We start from the raw sequence: 12,458 nt of genomic DNA on the forward strand, positions 1-12,458 counted from the left end.
GAAAAAATCTGTTAAAGTTTTTGTTGGAGCTCCTTCTTCTGAGAGTGCTATGTATCTACTCACTGATACAAAGAATTTGTGTATGAATTCAGGGGTATGAAGCTGGTCATGAAGTAGCCTCAAAATGGGTAAAATAGCATGAAAGTGATTGTTTATATTTAAACTAGGTTTCATCAAGATTGACTTCTGTGGGATACAACTTTAAATCAAATAATATTTCCATATACCAGACAAAATGTATCTTTCTCTCATGCGAAAGAATTCCTGGAACTTTGCATAATGCAACCAGAATGATTGGACTTGTTGTTCACTACAAAGGTCTATGTTGAATACTACAAATTTTTCAGAGCCTGAGTAGGCATTCACTGAATTAACAAAGTTGGGTTTTATACCATTAAACAAAAATAAAGCAGGATTTTTTTTTTTGTTCTAAATATTTCACAATAGGCTGTTGAGGGAAAATGATGCAAAATGCTCTTCATAGCTGAGCAGAAGGGTATGTAACCTTCTAGGGACCCTGTGCCTCCTATGATAACATGATAAGAGTTGGGCTTTAGTCATAAGGGCTTGATTCTCCCCTAGAAACTAGGTAGAAAGAAAATTGCTTACATTAAATCAGTGGCAATGAAATCACTGGTATAAGAACCAGCATTGTGAAACTGGTGAGATGGTGTCAGATCTTAATTCTTTTTGTGTCCTGGTGGTATCAGTGCAGACTCAGAGGTGTGAGGGAAATGCTTGCTTTGCCCCAAGGATGCAGAGCCCTTGGTGGACCTGTCCTGTTGTACCCCATGATGTGTGAGCAGACAAAGAAAGAGGGAGCAGAGACATCTGTGTGAGCAGAGCTGTCAGCACAGGGTCCTGCTGGAGATCCATGGAGATTGTTGCTCCATCCTGGGTATTGGACAGAAGCAGATGCCAGGTGGGCAGTTTAACAATGGGGCAATGGTTAAACTCTCTGTGCCTTTCCTTCTCTATATAAAAGTAAAGGAATCTAAAGTGGCACTCTCAGACACCCCTATGTTTGCAATAATGACTGCCTGTCTTTCCTAGGCACTTAAAGAAAGGCATTGCTATAATTTAACCAGCCATTTTATTCTTTCTTTTTCTTTTAACTTCCCATGTGTGCTATTTTCCTGTTACCCTTAACAAGTCAATTATCAAGAACTGAGAGAGGTGAGACTACTGCAAGTGCCTGTCTTCAAATACTTCCAGTGCTGCTTTCTGACTGGGGTGTGTATCAGCCAGGGGAACAGGTGATGTTCAGCCTGTCAGGTTCTCTCACTGGGGAGCAAAATTGTCCAACAAACATATCCTGTGTGTATAAAAACTTATCAATTCCTGAAAGCTGTGTCAGTGAACTGCTTGCAGATTTTGAGTCTGTTTCAGTCCACTGTTGTTAAAGCACAAAATGCTGCAGAATGTTTGCAGACAGTCAGATTTTAGCCCTTGCCTTCATTTCCAGCCACATTTCCAGTGGGGGGTGCCTGGGTGCTGCTTCTAAACAGCTCCTTCATTTGGCAGCATCCCCTGCTCCCTGAAACCTGTTCATGTCCCCTCCACGGCTGTTTCTGGTCATTGTCATAAATGCACCTTTCCAAGAACAGTGTGCACGCAGGCAGGTGTATTTTGAGTGCATAGGCAGGTGTGTTTTGAGGGATTTAGTCACACAATATTGGAAATCACTCATTTCACATTTGGTATGTGAATTTTTCTTGTGCAGTGTCTTGTAAGGAGCTGCCTTGTTTAGCCTTTCTAACATTATATTCAGTGCAGGGATGTACTTTTTTGGCCTCACAGCAGAATTTTCTTCATGCAAACTGGAGTTTGGCTTCCCTAGATAATACCATTTAAAAAGATCACTGATGTACTCTCATATCAATGTAATTGGTAGAACCCATTTATACTGCCTATATTTTATCTTTCATGTCCAGCTTCAGAGGGTCTATACTGCTTGCAGTTCTAACATCAGCCAGATTTGGCAATTCTATTTCACAAATCTTCACAATTCTCTTTCTGGCTTATTGTCCAAACCCCCAAACTTTAGAGTGTGTTGAGAAGTTTAGGTGCTCAACATCCAGAGTGTCATGGTCAGCAAATTTCAAAAAAGAACATTGGCTCTTATTCTGGAAGGAAGGAAAAGCTTTAGGAGAAGCTCATGATATTGTCAGGTACGAAACAATCCATAAGAGCCTCTTGAAATCTTTCTGCCTCTACTGCCTGGACACAGGTACAAGTCTTCAGACACCACCTTTGGGTACTTGGGGCTTGGTGTTTATGGTTTTGGTGGGTTTCTTTTTGATTGTAAATGTTGTTGATGTAAGGAGCTTTATAAAAGATGTTCCATGTGGCTTTAAACACTCAAAAAAAAATCTCTTCAGTGATTTCTTTGGTCTGGAACAAGTGCAGGCAAAATGGTCAGTTTTCAGTATGACTGAATGCAGCCCCTTAATTTCTGCACATGAGACTGAATTTTCTTCAAGACCGGTCTCATGTGATGTTTGTGTGCTCTGGGCTTTATTGCAACCACTCTTCCCCTGAATAATCCGTAAGTGAGGAGGTGCACAGGAGCCAGGGGCTTGTTCAGCTGGTATTTGAGGGTCATTTTCACATCCAATCTGCAAGGAAGAATCTCCTGGCCTTGGGTAAGGAGCCCCAAACCCTGAGAGGTGTCCCTGCTCAAGGGGAGATGCCCTGGAGTGCAGTCAGGGGCGGTTTAGAGGGAGCTTGGGTTGGACTCATCCAAAGCTGTGTCTCTAGCAGAATGTCTGTCTGTCCTGAGGAGCCTGCAGGGGAAGCTGGAGGGGAGATCTCTGCCCTGCAGCCCCGCAGGGACGGCCCAGAGGCAGCAGAGGCAGCTCACAAAGGCTCCCAGGGGTGCAGAGCGCAGAGTTTGGCTCACAGTGAATTACAGAAGGGACCCCTGTGCACTGCTGCTCTCTGGGCCCCCCTCCTCCTCTGGGGGTGTTCTGGAGGGGTTTCTGGCCCAGCTCTGGGTCAGGCTTTTGCCCCTTTTGGGGCCAAACACCTCATTTTCTTAAGCAGTCAAGTGGATCTCTCACATTGCCCCCAAAAATCACTCTTCTCCTTTTGTCCATATCAGACCGATAGAACAGCAGTAAAAACTCCAAATGAAAGCCAAAATGGAAAGAGTTAACAGTATGGATATTTTTCTCCTATTAGTCTGCCTACATAAGTTCAAATCTTGAGACTATTGTAGACCACACTTGTTAATTCAAGAAGCACTGCCTATTTTGAAGAAGGGGACAGTGTGTTCTTGTCACAGGCAGAGGCAGCTGTAATGGTGAATTATAGGAACAGGTCATGCATGCACTGTCTAAAACTAAATCTCTATTTATTAAGTGCCTGAGCATCTACACTTTCAGCTTGTTAGCTGGTCAACTTGTTTTCATTTTATTCCTTCTCCTGAACTGGCATTTCAGCTGGTGAGAAAAAGAAAGAGGTGTGTGATGATTTTTGTCCTTGATGTGCAAGAACTAGTGAGGACTGTCTTAGATTTTCTGTCCGTGGGCATCAGAATAATTTGAGAGCAACACTTTGGAGAGTGGAGAAAGGTGCTTTGAGAGACAATCTGTTCTCTTGTCATGGAAAAATGTGCAAGATGTTCAGAGCAGTTCAGGATGAGTCTTCAGATTGTTACAGGATTCTTTGTCAGTTAAATACTTTTTTCTCCTTGGTTTTTTAAGCCCTGCTGTCACAGGGATGTCTTTGTAAGACTCATGCAGTGTTCTTTTATGTCTGCAATAAAGGTGACACAAAATTGTGAACTTGCAAATAGTTCCTCTGTTTTCCCCCCACTTACCATCTATTGCTGCCACATTTAGAAAATGCTCCAGTGTCCATTTACTTTTTCTAAGCAAACTTCTGTTATTTGGCACTTACATTGGGAACCTGAATCCACTGTCATTGTATCACATCAAATTCTTTTTAATGCTCACTTGGATATATTGGGATGATTCGGGTATCCTTTTATTTAACAAGTGGGAATACTTTCCATGGGAAGTCCAAAACAAACATGCTGAACTTTTGCTGAGATGGAAGTGCAGCCAAACCTCCCAGCCAAAGCAGCCCTGCTTGGAGAGCAAGAGCATCTGCAGAGCTGAAGGTGCTGCAGGCATTTTCTCAGTGGAATTAAAGCACTGAATGCAATACTAAAGTTTAGCTTGGAAAGAAGTTACGAGGCCATCAGGTTAAAATTCTCTTCACTGCTTCTGTTCTGAATCCTCTAATCTGCTTCCTCAAGTGCTGTTAGTGATATCAATTTCTGTGTGAAGGCAGCTTTGGCTGCACAGTGTCTGAAGTGAAGAGGATCCAGAGAGGCCTCTCTGCACCTGCTTTGCACAATGCAGAGTGTGCTCTTGTAGGCACAGCAGGTTTGCAAAAACATTTTATGTGCACTGGGCTTGTGGTTTATACAGAAGAGTTTTTCAGTGTTTTAGGACTATATAATTTTGCTTGTATATCAGACCAAGTTATGAAGTATTTTGGGGCTCATTAGATTCTCATAAAGTGTTGTGGTTTTTTAATTTATGCTGTTTTGTTAAATAAGAGAAACATATATTTTGAAATGGTCTAAGGAGGAAAAACACTCCATAACCATTAATAAATCCAACTTGAAGCTGTGTAGGATTTCAGGTTGAAAACGCTCCTTTAAGGTAATTCCCTCTGTGTTGAAAAATATTCTTTTAACCTCCTGTACTATTATGGCTCCACCTTGTAAAAGCTGCAAGCCAGTTTTGTAGAAACATGTGTTTTATGTTCAGGCCCTCTCATGTAAGAGTTTGATGGAATATTATATTTTCATGCCGCACAACACAGTGTGACAATTGTAACCATCTGCAGAGGAAGCTGTGGGCACAGAGTTACCTGTGGCTGTGTAGCAAAACAGCCAAAATTGCTCTTTGGTTGTGAGCCCAGAATTCATGACCCAGAATGTATGGGAAATGCTGTGATCTCAAAACTTATCTTTAAAGCTGTATGTAAGTATGCTTAGTGCAGGTCATTCCTGATAAGTTCTGAAATGCAAACAAAGCTGAATGTATCATAACCTGCACAGGTAAGAATTATCTGTAATTATGTTTATCAGCCAGCCATACAGTGAAATGTTTACTTGTCCATTGCAAAATTGCTCACAGTTACTGGGGTGTGCAAACAAGTAAAACACAATGTATTTTCTAAAAACCCATTGGTAACAAGATAAACTCAAGCTGAAGAAGCAGTACTGAAATTTATTCACCTGAAGATACCTATTTGCTGAAGATTATGTCTAAGAGAGCAGCATAAGGGAAATGGTGCAAAATCCTCTTCAGTGTTTGGTGGAATCCAGTCAATTTTAATACCTGAAATGTTCAGAATTATTAGGGATTCTGAGTTAAGCCTTTGTAAATGGTCTCAAAGCAGCCCTGCACAGGGCAGTACTCTCAGTGTCAGCTAAGCTAACTCTGAAGGAAATACCTTGGCAGCAGAATGGTTGTGTTACTTCAGTCTCTGCCTGTGATAATTCCCTCTGTTCCCAGTAAATGTTCTCAGATGGAAATTCCTCTGCTGTGCTTGGGTGACTGAAACCACTGGCTGGTGAGGGTAATCAAGAGGAAATCTCCTGGTCTGTATTTTCTTAATGGCTTAGATTGTATTTCTAGGCTCAGGAGAGGCCAGGTCCAGTAGATCTTCCATAAAACTAAATAAATAATTGATCCAAGGCTTGAGTGATAAGCAGTAAAAGTCAGGTTAGAGTATTCTAGATTACAACTATTCTTTCTTTAATGAACAACCAGACCCATCATTATGGCTTTGCTTCACATAAATATTTATGTATCAAATCATCCTCACCTCTGCTTGCCAGACTCTGTACATATCTGTAATAAATCCCAATCTAATTCTGTAACACATAAATGACAATCCCCCATGCATGTGAGCAAGAATTCTAAAGTTAGTATCGAAACATTTTAAAATTATAAACATACAAATTTAGGTGGCTTTGTGTAGTTACTTAAATATGCAAGGACACTTATCAGCACCCAAATTACATCAAAAGTAGAATATTAAAAAAAATTTCGAGGATTACCCCACAATCAGTCTGCATCTCATCTCTTCTGTAGAGTAATATAATGTGGTGAATCACTCTGGAAGGATCAGGTTTTCTGTTTGGTGGTTTAGCTTTTTTACTTAGTAGTTGATCTGGCTGAAGAAATGCTGCAGCTCTTCCTCACTGCTGCACTTCCCCTGCCTAGCAGCTTAAGCACAGATTTCCAGCTTTCCCACCTGAAGAAATGTGTTATCATGTTTAATTGCATTGCTATTAAACCTACCCTAACATTAGTTACAAACTGTACATAGAGATCACAAATACACTGCATGCACTAAGTGTTGTGCCCATCTATGTCATTGTTACATGCAAACTACTCCTTACAGAGGACCCCTGCACTCACAGAAAAGGGGCTGGGAATGCAGTGCTGTGGCATCCAGCCATTCATGTTCAAAAATCTGATAAAATGACGCTTTTCTCAAGTGTCTTTCTGACTTGAGCTGCTTGTTTAGAAAATTATTAATTTTTTTTTTTTTTTGAGTTGTGGTATTTCTAGTCCTTTTGTGTTATCTTGAGATGTTTCTCTGTGGAGACAAGGAGCACAGATGCAGACAGTCTGAGAGGCTTCTTCCCAGACAGGGAATGTGCCAAATTGCTGCCTGACGTGGGTGCAGCTCCAGTGCCTGCAAGGGAACTGAGTATTCTGCCAGAGTGCCCCCTCCATCCTGTGCTCCCAGAACAATCTGAGTGTTGTGGCACAGCCATGTGCCATTCCAGATCTGCACAGACTTGCACATTTTCTGCTCTGCAAATCAAGGCATACACAGCTCTGAAACAAGGGGAAATGCACCCCTTCCTTCAGCTGGAAAAACCCAAGTGCCTTCCACACTTTCTCCCTGAATAGGGCAAAATACTCAAAATACAGTTTTATGTCTGTACCTGTTATTATTGTATGTGCAGCTTTTCTGAAAACTGTGCTTCTAGATAATTTATATTTAGAAAACCATATTTCAAATCTAATCTAATAAGGAAAATGCACATTTTATCTCCTGTTTCTTGCCTTGGTTCCCTTTTCTGTTGTCTTGAGGTTATGGAGTCACTGGAATAGAGTCTGTTAGGAAATGTGTCTGAATAAAATTTGTTGTAGTATCAAACTTTCCCTGGGTAGTAATACTTCTATGAATATAATTAGTTTTCCGTAACTCTAGACATTTAGGTCCAAACCAGTCTTTTGGCCGTGCCTTGTCAGTGGTAGAGGAAAATAATTTCTAGGAGTGACTGTCAGTGTCTGCTCACCAAGATCCCAAATCTAAGAGGCACTGAGGTGTCAGGGTAAGCTCATTAAAGTCTCCTCTTTAGTTAATCCAGTGGATATTATTTTAATCCTGATTTTAGGTGAATAGGTAGTTGGCAATTATTTGGTTACTGATGGAAGCTTTAACTCTTCTAAATGAAGAAGATCCAATTCTAGATTATTGCTAGATTTTAAAGATGAAAATGGCAGATGGATTTAAATTGCTTTAATATAACTGGTTTTTATGTCACTCTAATGCATGGTTTTACTGTTAATTGTCTTTGTTGCCTCTCTGTGTCTTTAAAATTGCAATGGGTTTTCCTATCAGGACCTGAAAGAATATGTCCCACAGTTTTGATATGAGTGGGCAAATAGTGCCTATAAAAATCTACCTAATACAGAGCAGTTTTCTTGGGAGTGTTCTGGAATCACACTGCTGTTCTCATTTATAAATTATCCCAGTGCAGTTGGTGCATTTATTTTTCAGCTGTGTTTGGCTATGACTGTGTTCAGTTTTCTGAAACTCAGAGATACCAGTAGTAAATTCATTATTTGACATTTCTTCTCTATGACATATTAAACAGTGCTGTTATATAGTGCTATTTCTTTCTCTTGGCTTTATAAATAGTCTTAAAATGTATATTTATGGTTTGTATAGTTCTATATCAAATTAATGTGTTAAAAGTGCTCGAAGAGGCAAATTTATATTTAATCCCCTGTGAATCACAGTGGTAAATATGAATGACAAAAAGCTGAGGAGAATAAAGCTGGAATACTGCTTGCATTCAATATTTCCTGACTGAACATTGCCAGGAGCTGCAGAGAGTGGATTGTGACGGAGCTGGTTGAAGCTCTAGGCAGCAGTTGCTCTAAGGTGGTGGCTGCCATGCACGGTGAAATGATATGGAGAGAGGTTTTGGAAGCAGAGAGGCAATCTTAATTCTGCTCTGTTTTATATTCAGATGTTTTATTTCTCCCAGTCTGTTATACCTGGGCCACAGAGGCATCTGCTCCTGCTCCTTGGACAGACCTCTTAAGAGTGGATGGTGTCAGAGAGTTTCCAGCATGCAAACTCCAATTTTTATTGTGTTGTTGGAATACCCTTACCAAAAAACGTTCTTTGTTGCTTTGTATCTCAACATGGATATAACATAATTTTGATTATTTTTTTTGGTACTGGATATTTAATATTTAATTCCTGACTGTGTTTCAGGGTAGTTGAGGAGTGTCCTGATCCTTTGCTTCCCTACTGAACTGCAGGATTCTCTGCAAAAAACAGGGACTATTTTCAAGGATAGCTATCTGGATTTCTACAGTTCTTCTCATTGTTTTCAGATTTCAGTGGTGGTACAAAGATGTGATAGATCTTTTAAGTCACTTCCTATTTGTCATGTGTTTTGATCAGTTGCTTTACCCCCATAATTTGGATTATGAATGGGTTGTTGTAGCCATGGTGTCTGAATTGTTCTCTTTCTTTGCTCCTTAAGTCATCTTTGTCTATGATGTAGCTTTGATTTTTTTCTAATGTGTGTTGGAGGAATTCTGAGCAGTTTTCTGGGAAAATAGTCTTTAGCTGCCAGTGCCCAGATGAAACATCTCAAAGGCATCTTCCTCCAATTTATTGAATGTGCATTCAAAGACAATGAGACATTCTGCTGATGCCACTGAATAGTACTCTTTGTGCTGCAGCTCTTGCAGATATTTATGGGTTTTATTTTGAACTTCAAACACCAACTTGACCTACCTATTAAGAAACACTGAGTCCTAATTTATGATTTATAATAAATCCACATATTCCAAATTAACAGCTGGCATATTCTTTCCTCTGGATAGATTTGCTTATTCTATAATTGATAATGTTGATAATGAATGTATCAAATATCTGGTGTATTGCAACTCTGTACTAACTAGGAGTTTCCTGAAATCAGAAGTAGTTTTCAAGGTATTTGTGGCTGATTCCTCGAGGAGCTTTATGTATTTGTGCCTCTGAAAAGCACAATACAAGATTTAAGGGTTGGGGTATTACTCCATCTTTTCCACACCTCTGATACAAAATCATGAGAATTATAGTATTTTCTTTGTATTTTTATCTTCTCCCAGTAATTTTTTTCCTTGAAAAGCAAGCCTGTATCCAGTATGCCATAATCTGTGTGGAATGTATGTGTAGAAATGGAGTAGGAGGCATTCTGGTGTGTGTGCCTGATAGAAGCCTGAATTAATTCTGTGGGGTGAGGTTGATCACACAGCTTAGTGTGGTCTGGATCACTACATCTGCTATTGTGCCTGACCTACAACTGCTGCAAAGGCATTTCAAACCTACATTCTCCAGTTTCTCTGAACATGAATATGCCAGGACCTAATATGAATTTCAAAATCAAGCCTCTTTTTGTATATAGTCAGAAGCCTTTTGATATTTTAAAGCTAATTCTTTGCTGTAGAAGCAATGCGCCAATATTTATTTCATATTTTTATAAATTTTATATTATTTCAGCGCCAATATTAAAGTGTAACTGTGGTTTGGATGGACAGACTCTGCCCAGCTGCTGGTGCATGTCATGGTTTGAGCAATGGGAGCAGGGGTGAGGAGAAGGAGCATTTGCAGCCCTGCCTGAGCACATCCCTGCTGAACACATGGCTGCAGCACTCACCAGGGTCAGCTGTGGCAGTGGAAAGCACAAGAAATTTACTGGAAAGCCTTATCTGTTCATCAGCTTGACAGCCCAAAGAATGATCTTCCTCCTTCTACTTTGTAGATTTGGAGTCTATAGTAGCTTTGGAGTGGTAAAATTAATATATCAAACCTCTGGTGTATTTCTCGAGAAGAAGGGAGATCCAATAAAATCTGTCACTTACCATGGCAGGTTATGAAAGCTTTAAAAGATCATTTTTTCACTTTAACTAGGTCAGGAAAAGAGATTATTTTCTTTCTGATAGCATTCATAAGGACTATAATCTGTCTGATCTTGTCATGGCATGATCAGAGGCAGTTTAACTGTCTCATAAGAGCATTGTCCTCAGCACCTTGGTCCTTCTTCCAGCATTATCTACCCAAGTGAAATAATGTTCTAATCTCCAATGTGCTTTATCACTGGGGCAGCTGCCAAAATAGATGAGATTTTAGTAATAACAACTTCTACAAAGTAAAACATCAGTGGGAGCATTAGTTAAGTGTGACACCATCTGAATACATTGTCAGCTTGAGGATAATCAAGGAATATTTTTTATTATACACATAGTGAGTAATTTGGATACAAAAATACCTCTTGTGGGAATGCTATGTTTTATTTTCTGGGAATTAATTTCAGCTCTGCAAAGCTGGAATTCTAAAAAGAAAAAACATGATGCTGCTTCTGCAGTTCGCATATTGGTAGCTTCTATTTGCTTCCAGCGCTGCTTGGGCAGATTTATGTGACCCTTCTATGCCCTGTCAGTTATGATGCACAGTTAGGATGTGCTTTAGAGACACAGGCTCTGAATGCCAGGAAATAATTGAAGTGCTGCTTGCTGGCATTCTACCTAACTGAGAAAATGATGGATCTAGGGGATAACACTTTTCTCACATGGGTTTAAATTGCTACTGAGCAATTTTTTCTGGTTTTTGAGTAAGAAAATAGCAGTAAAGTTCCTAGAATTTACCAATAGCATTCCCAAGCCTCCATTCTGCTTTGCTGATCACCACTGGGACCATTGGTTTTTGTCACTGTGAAGGAAGAGAGGCATTGAGCATGAAGTGCATTGCAGCTGGTAACAAGTGCTGCATGGATGAACCAAAATCTCCGCTGTGTCACACAGGGACAAGAGATCCAGGAGCCACAGCACTATCAGGCAGTAGCAGAGGATAACATGAGACATTTGAATGAGCTGCTGTTCATATGGGCTGGGGGAGCACTCAGTGGAAGGCAGGGACAGGAATGTCCACAGCCCAGTCAGCTGCTCCTGCCACTGGAGCAGCTAAAAGAACTTCCAGTGCAGTCTTGGGAACCTCTTTGCCATGACACTGAGCTGTCAGCTGATTCCTGGCTTATAAAAATGGGGCAGTTTCTCACCAGAGGTGTAACTGTGTGTCCTAGCAAGCCAAGGGCAGGTCTGCACACACTGCCATAAACCTCTGGTATATGTTGGGGCTTGGGGAATGACTCTGCCACTCTGCCATCCCAGCAGGTTCCTGACTGCAGCCTTGGATAGGGTGTGCTGATCCAATGGCCCATTTCTTAATGAACAATGTTCAGTTGCTTTTTGCTTGTAATGGAGAGAAAACCTTGCAGAATTAGGCAGATGGGAAAACAAGGGTGCTAAGAGTGCTGTGTTGCTTTTGTTATTCTCCAAATTGTAGCTCATAATTATTATACTCTTTTTTTTTTACTCAATCATTGCTCTTTGAAATGGACAATAAAAATGAAGAATTGCTGTTAGTTGTGCTGTATGGTCTCTGAGGTGCAGTTCTATTTGTTCTTGGACAGAAAGTTTTAGCTTGCTGGTGTGATAGATTCTTACTCATTTTGTTATGTCTATGAATTATAAAGTAAGCTTGCTTAAGATAAGTCTTCTGGGAAATTCTATGCAAGGTCTTATTTCTGTCTCTTCTTTCTCCTTTACAAGTGTAATACTATAAGTAAAACTCAAATATGCACTTCTATGCTAAGCTGGGACATCAACTGCAGAGTCTCCTGGTTTTGGCTGGGATAAAATGATTTGTTTTCCTGGCAGCTGGTGCAGGTCTGCACTTTGGAGTTGTGGGATAACGCTGACAGCCAGTGACACCTTGGCTGGTGCTGAGAGTGCTCACCTGCAGCCAGGGGCTGGTCAGAGCCTCTGAGCAGGTGCACAGGGAGCTGGGAGGGAGCACAGCCAGGACAGCTGAGCCCACCTGGCCAGGGCATTTTCCACACACAGGAATGTCCTGCTTGGTGTGGATATATTGAGGGAAGCAATTATTCTTGTGACCCTCCTTGACATCAGAAAGGTTATTGTCATTTATGGAGGACTTTGTGATAACTTCAGAATAGTTTGCCAAGGCCCAAAGCCTCAAATGATTTTTCAGCAAGTGTTTGCTCATTTAGTTTTGTAATTATTCCTTAGACTATCTTAGAGCAGGTTTGGACTAGATACAAGGAAAAG

This window comes from Melospiza georgiana, chromosome 13 (genome assembly GCF_028018845.1).
Source record: "Melospiza georgiana isolate bMelGeo1 chromosome 13, bMelGeo1.pri, whole genome shotgun sequence".
NCBI lineage: Eukaryota > Metazoa > Chordata > Aves > Passeriformes > Passerellidae > Melospiza > Melospiza georgiana.